Source organism: Cupressus sempervirens, chromosome 10 (genome assembly GCF_028749045.1).
Source record: "Cupressus sempervirens isolate cs-2001-9-10 chromosome 10, ASM2874904v1, whole genome shotgun sequence".
NCBI lineage: Eukaryota > Viridiplantae > Streptophyta > Pinopsida > Cupressales > Cupressaceae > Cupressus > Cupressus sempervirens.
Genome location: NC_143127.1, coordinates 793606939 through 793613625, shown reverse-complemented (window position 1 = coordinate 793613625; position 6687 = coordinate 793606939).

The window sequence follows — 6687 nt, the reverse complement described above, 5'->3', positions numbered from 1 at the left end:
CAAAGCTCAGAATTGATTACTAGTATGGTAATGACTTGAATATGGGCAAAAGGTAGTGAAAATGTAGTTTGGGTAAAATTCTAATTAGATTCACCTAGTAAAACTCAATTTCACTAGCATCTTCATGAAGCTTTTAGATATTTTTGATAACTGAAGAGTTTTCATCATTTCATCAAAGATATTTGCAAATTAGTTAGAGTGTAATGATGAAAACAAATTAGATCATATGGGCAGAGAGAGGAAAGAGTTTTTGCAACTAAACTAGATGAAATTTCAAGTGGACAAATGTCAGTTGCATAACAGACCTAGGAATTCATCTTCTTGATATATCCTTCTTTCTTTCATTCATTGTAGGGGTTGGAAAATATTGGAAAGTTCTTTGGAATTAAAAAACTTAGAAAAATTGGCTTTGGAATTGGTGAAACCTGCATGGAAGATTTGGGATGTGCTAGTTCCAGACCATGAAGCTTTGCTTTGGCTGTGATACTCCTTCCCATCCCATCAATTTCTCATTCCCACCATTTTCTCTCTTGTTTGATAGCATTTTCTCATTATATAGTCTAGTTTATTAGGTTCTTTGTGAGTTAAATTCATGCATTTTTATGTATTTTTTTGAGGAAATCAATACAAGGAATAGGAAGTGTTTAGTTTCAGTTTGAATCTTGTCTCCTTTCTCAGTTGAGCTTTGATGTTTTATGGTCTTTGAACAAAGAGCTTAGATCATAAGTGCAACCCCTTAAGCCTATATGTTGCTTCATTGTTGCTTGTAATTCAAGGAATTATGTAAATGCTTCAGAGATTCAACAAGGTTGTAAGTTTATTGAGGGGGATATCATGTAAGAATGAGATTTGGATCGAACATTGATGTCTATTTACAAGGTGAATGGATAGATCATATATCTGAATATATGAATAAGTACTAGATATCCAGAATGCATGAGGGAGATTCATGAATTGCCCAATGGATCAAGCAATGATCAGCTACAGGATCATAAGTTTTTTGTTCATACCTAGTTTTCATCCACTTTCCCCACCCACATAAAATCAAATCAAATTCAAATCATCTTTACATTTTATGTTGAAGAGCTATAATAGAATGCCCTCACTTAGCTTCTGAATATCATAGAGTTGCAATTTTCTACTGTAGATCTGTGTTATTACATGAGCTAATAGGAGAAATAAGGGTTTTATCTGCCTTATATTAGATTCAGTGTATGTTTTGATAATTGGTACCATATAAAGAATCTATAGGTCCACCCACCTAGGTTTTACAGAGCCTGAAGAAGAAGAAGGGTCTAGCCTTATAGTTGGTCCAAGATAACAGGCAAGTGTATCCTTCATAGGAATTTGCTAGCCTTAGATGTATTCATCTAGTTTCTTGGTCTTTTTCAAAATTGTTAAATCAAGAGCCAAGAAAATGGCAACTCTATTGGAGAGATAAGATGGTAATCTATTTTTTTTAAAGTACAAGAATCTCTGGTGTAAGTTGAATATTTAAGTCCTACTCTTAGTTGGGTTTTTCCCATCCAAGTCACCAACAAAATGGCAACTCTACTAGGGAACAAGGTTGTAAATGCCTGAAGTATGGAGCTAGAAACATGTGATGTATTTTGCATATTCAACTTTTTATGCAAGGTTTTTTGATCCCTAGTGAAGCTTTATTCATGGACAATAGTAAGTTGTGATATTGGATGTAAATTTAATTCTATGACTACTATAAGTCTATCTTCAATCAATTCACTTTGCAAGTGTTGTTGAGAAAGTTTAGAGTCAAAAATTCATTTATAAAGTATAGTTTCTTTTCAAGATGGTAATGATCTACAAGTTTCTCATACATTGAAGGTCTGGTTTAGATTTTTCAAGTGACAAATTATGTTTTATTTCTCAAAAAATGTGAGTGGTGACTCTCAAATCTCTGTACCAGTTTGTTCCTAGTTGATTTCATGGCAAAATTTTGAAGGATTTTTAGTTGTATGGGTAGATCTAAGACTATTGATAGATCTTGGAAAGGAAATGTTAAATTCTTGATAAGTTTTAAAGTGTTGTTTGCAATCTGCTATTATAAGAAATTGAAGTGTAAAAAGGGAATCATAGTAGTGATCTCTTTCTCCTCTTGAAAGGAGATGGTGATTCTACAAAGTTTGATTAGTGGTGTCAAGGATTTTAAGTCTTGCACCTGTGCCAAATCAGGAAATCGAAGTTTGCATCAGCACTTGAGGTATTTTGATTTTCATGTTGTCTTTTCATGGAAGTCAAATGTTAGAATTAGTGCCTTTATTCAGTGATTTTCAGCACTAGAAAGAAGAGGTAGAAATTTTTTTCTATAATGGAGTCAGATCATAGATTTGAGATTAGTTTGCCAAATTCTGAGAGTTTGGAAACTATGAATAATAACATTGCTATGTTGAATAGACCGGTCTACAAAAGGATTGTCAATCTTATAAGAATTGAGGTAGGAAATACTCAAGGTTTAAGTGCTGAACAATGTTATTTAAAGCTTAAGTCAGTAATCAATAAGATACCTTTTCATTGTAGACCTAAGGAATCTTCTCTACCTAGTGTTTTCCTTGATGTTCTAGTACCTGATTCAATCAATTGGCCAGCACCTATAAGATTACAAAGGTTTTTGCAAATTGAAAGATTCATTGAGGAGATGGAAAATGATGATTATAGATTTCATGTTATGTCTTCTGATGATAATGAGTGTGCTGAAAGTCAAGGTAGTAATGAATACAATGAGTTCATAGAGAAAGATAATCTGTCTTCTAAATGTGAAGAGGTGGATTCAAATGTTAACAAATTGGGTAATTGTAATCAACATAAAAAAAGATGGATATGAGAGTGAAAGTAAATTTGGATGCAGTAAATATGAAGATGAGGATTTATGTAATAGCAGTAAGGGTAGTAATTGCTATGACAAGAATGAATGTTATAACGATTTTGATTTTCTAGATTGTTATACTAATGATCTTGCTATTGTAAGTTCTTCATGTTATCTGGATGATAATCATAGCTGGGAGAAGATTTGTGAGGCAGTCTTCTTGAACTCTAATGAAATCTCTGATTTGTTGGCTTGTAATTTTGAAAAGCAAGTAGGTGTTTCTAAGGATCTAAATATTTTTTGTCATAATGTTTCTTCATCCAATTAAGTTACTTCCCCTAAGTTTGATGAAAAAAGAGATGTGTAATCCAAACAATCCTTATTAGATTTTGGAGGTGTAGATGATAGTATGTCAAATGTCTTTTTACATGACAATTTGTTGGATGTGGCGAATGTTAGTGAAAGGAAGTTTAATGATGTTTCAAATTTGTTTCATGCTAATCTTGTAGAAATTTGTTTTGATGTTTGATGTGATGAAAGGGAAAATAGTGAAGGTTGTCAATCAGATCATAGATTTTCTTTATGTGCTAAAAAGTCTTGTAAAGATAAGTTCAAGGTTTATTCTAACATTCAGTTAGATGAAGAAAATGATTGTGATCATCATAGTTTAGATCGACACTTTTAGAATGAGTTTTCATGCTTGATAACTAATCAGTTGTTTGAAGAATGCGAAGAGGTTTCAGCAAATAATAAATCTAATTTAGTGAATGACATGAATGCAAGTAGGAAAAAATCAATTTTTTCATACTCTTCATATCCGAAGGCACAAGGTGAGTTACAATCTGATTCATGTAACTTATTGAATGAAGTAGAATACCAAGCTTTTGTGTTTCTAGTTGAAGGAATCCATCATTTAGTTAGTGTGATCAATTTCAATTTGATGATAGTTGTTATGATCACATTGATTCATTTTTTCATAGTGATCAAGATGAAGAAAGCATGTCTGATTTTTATATGCACTGTGAAGATAATAATAGTAGTTTTGTTTTGCCTAATGAACTAATTGAAAGTGTTGATGTGTTGGGTGAAACAAATGGGAATGAAAATTTCAATTTTCCTCAAGAGAATGTAAATTAAAATTAGGTATATGACAAAGGTAAAAAGTTTTGAAACCTTTTCGGTGGCTTGGGGCTATTATTTGTACATAGTAAGAGTGGTTGTTTCCCTATTTTCAATAAAGCTATTAGAGAGGGTTTTTGATTTTAGGTGTGTCGTCTACTCCTTCCAGAGATCTAAATCCTTTCCATGCCCACAAGGGACATGCATCCCCAAATAGAGCCACTATTGGGATTAAAAATTGCATGGTCAATTTTGAGTACCATTGAGAAAATTGAGCCCTATAAATGCTTTTAGATGCCTATATACCCGATTGTACTTTTGAGCCCCATGAGGTGCTTAATGTTTCTAAAACCTTTCATTTAGTGCACCTACATGTTCCATGATGATAAATTATCATTCTAAGCCATTTCATGAAATCTCGTTTTGAGCAATTGTCATTTTTGCATTTTTCACCCAAGTATCAAAGAGCGACAGGAGGCTGTGTTTGCAAGTGAATATCTCGCACTCAAAAATGTTTTGTGACTTTTCTCTTTGGGAGTGTCTAGTGTCCATATCTTAGAACCTATGTCTCATATTTTGAGTCATTTCAAATCCGTTTGACTAGGTTTTGAATCCCTCAAATTTGGTAGTTTACTATTCTTCATGCTTTTGCAAAATATTCAGAATTATGGGAAGGCTTGTTTGACATGTTATAATTTTAACCCAATTGACTAAAATGTGAAAACTCCTTTTGCATTGCATTGTAGACATTAGAGACTTGTTATGTTTCAATTTTCAACTTATGACAAATCCGTTTGATCAGTTTTCAAACATGATTCCAAACGCAATTCCTAACTTTTTACTGGTGTCAAGAAGTGCAGATTGGTTAGTACCCCCATTTGTGACGTTATAACTCCTAATTCATGATAGGTGAGATTGAATGGATTGTACCACTATGTTTTCCTCCAAAAATATTTTAAGTGTACCAATTTTTAGGTCTTGGCAAATCCATTTGCACACTTTTCCAGGTCAATTCCATTTGCAAAAAATTGCTTTCTATCAATGTTTCCAGTTTACAAATTCTGATAGCCCCCTTTGATCGATTGCCATTTGTGCCCTGTTATTCATCATGAGTCAAAATCATAGATCCATACTCTCCTAATGAAATTGAACCAATGCCCTAGTTTTTGTCCTCCCAATTGTCAGTTTATCCAATTTTTGAAGTCAATTCAGAACCCAATCTAGTGTTTTCTAACTTGTTTACTTGCAGGTAATTCTGAAAAGTCAACTTTAACAGTCAATATCTTTTGACTGAGAATTCATCATGACACAAGATTTGGTGTGGTAAAAGTATGCAGAACAAAGAATTAGTGTGCTAACTTTTAGAGCCCGATTTGCTGTTTGGGTCATTTTTTAAGGCTAGTCAACGGACTTCCTAGCGCAAAGTCGACAAGTTGCAAGAAAGTGATAAAATGAGCTATTAATGATAGAAAATTATTTTATTTTGAATCCTGTAAGTATCAAATGATGAATAGGTCAGTTTGAGAATTCATTTGTTTGGAAATGAATTTTTTATTTAGTCTGACCCACTTTGGGGTCCGACTATTATCATATGATTGCATAGAGTTGGGCATGGGGTTAGAGGAGTTTTGTAAAAGGTAGAGTACAATTTTTTAAACCAACATACAGTGTGCATTATACATGTAGCATTGTAAGTCCATTAAAAGTAAGGGACTACTCACACAAATGGCATGGCTAAAGGAATATTAGGGTGTCTACATTTGAGTATGATATGCCCGAGACATTGTGCTCTAAAATAGTTTATGATGATGATGGATGATGAATTCTCTCATGTCGAACACACAAAGAAGAAAATGACTCTATTGCCCTACATTCAAATGATTCAAAATTGAATTTATTATCATTCTATGATAATAAGAAGATAAAATGGCAAAGATAAAAGCTTACATTGGTCAATGGCAACTTTCTAAATATTAAGGAGCTCCATGTTGATAAAAGGGTGCGAGGTACAAGCCAAATCCAAAGGACAGAGGTCATGTTCAAATTCTAGATTTAGTATTTTCATTTGCAAAACCAAATGTTTGTTATGTGAGTGCTTGACTGCAGCAATTTAAGCAATCACCATATCACAAAAAGATGAGTGTCTCCTCTATTCTATTTGAATATGCATCAAGTGTACAAGATTACAAAGTGGCATAATAGTCAGTGGATATAAAAAGCAATGGAGACCCATGTAATAAAGAGAAAAAGCTGGGCACAAGCCGTTAGTCAATAAAAAGTGCAGACACCATAGTAGATGAACACGTAGACAAGGGAGCCAACTAGGATGAATTTGCTAAATTCGCTAATATGTTGGTGGGTTGTAGTGTATTGCATGGTGAGGAAATGAAGGGATTTTTTTTTTTTGCAATAGAGCAAGGGATACCCATGCCAAAGAAAGGAAATTGCAAGGTAGAGTTGAGTTTCAAAAACCTTTAAAGAAAAGATGCCCCATGAGCCTCCATGCTAAAAAAGGAGATTAGTATTCAATCACAAGCAAAGAAGCCCATAGCAGCATATTTAAAAGGAAGCTCATGACACTAGAAGAGAAAATGACTGTGAAACTCCACACATGCCAAGTAGGAAGCCACTCAATGCATTGAGTGGAAGCAAGCCGCCATAGTTGCAATCCATAGCCATGGTTAATGCAGGACATTGACCAAAGACAAAACCCTAGGCTTTCTAAAAAGACTTCCACGCAGAGTTTA